Source organism: Bison bison, unplaced genomic scaffold, assembly GCF_000754665.1.
Source record: "Bison bison bison isolate TAMUID 2011002044 unplaced genomic scaffold, Bison_UMD1.0 scf7180017864518, whole genome shotgun sequence".
Classification (NCBI taxonomy): Eukaryota; Metazoa; Chordata; class Mammalia; order Artiodactyla; family Bovidae; genus Bison; species Bison bison.
Window position 1 is genome coordinate 437,424 of NW_011495071.1, and position 423 is coordinate 437,846.

Consider the following 423-nt stretch of genomic DNA (forward strand, 5'->3'; position numbering starts at 1 on the left):
TTCATGTATTATATTCATATAATTAATTTTTTTAATGCAAAGGGTGATATTTCATTTGTTAGCACTTCCACGCATTACATAGTCTCACTCAGTGTTTGGTCTCCTCTTGCTTTCTTTGAATTGAAGTCCATGAGACTTTCCAGAAATGTCTCAGATACCCAGAGCTCATTTTTTAGGCCTTTTTTGTAAGTATAAGTTTTCATTTTCCATAATCTTCGTACCATGAGAATGCTGACCACTTCCTGCTCAAAACTTATCAGAGGAAAGTCCCTTTTCGTTGATCCAATTTCCCATATGTCACCAGTTCTGCTTTTTCCTATGATCCTACAAGAAGATGAAGAAAATCCACAAATCTGAAGGAGCTCCATGTTCATCTACATAGAAGCCTGTGTGCTTCTTTACTGTCAAAAATCAGGATGCAGT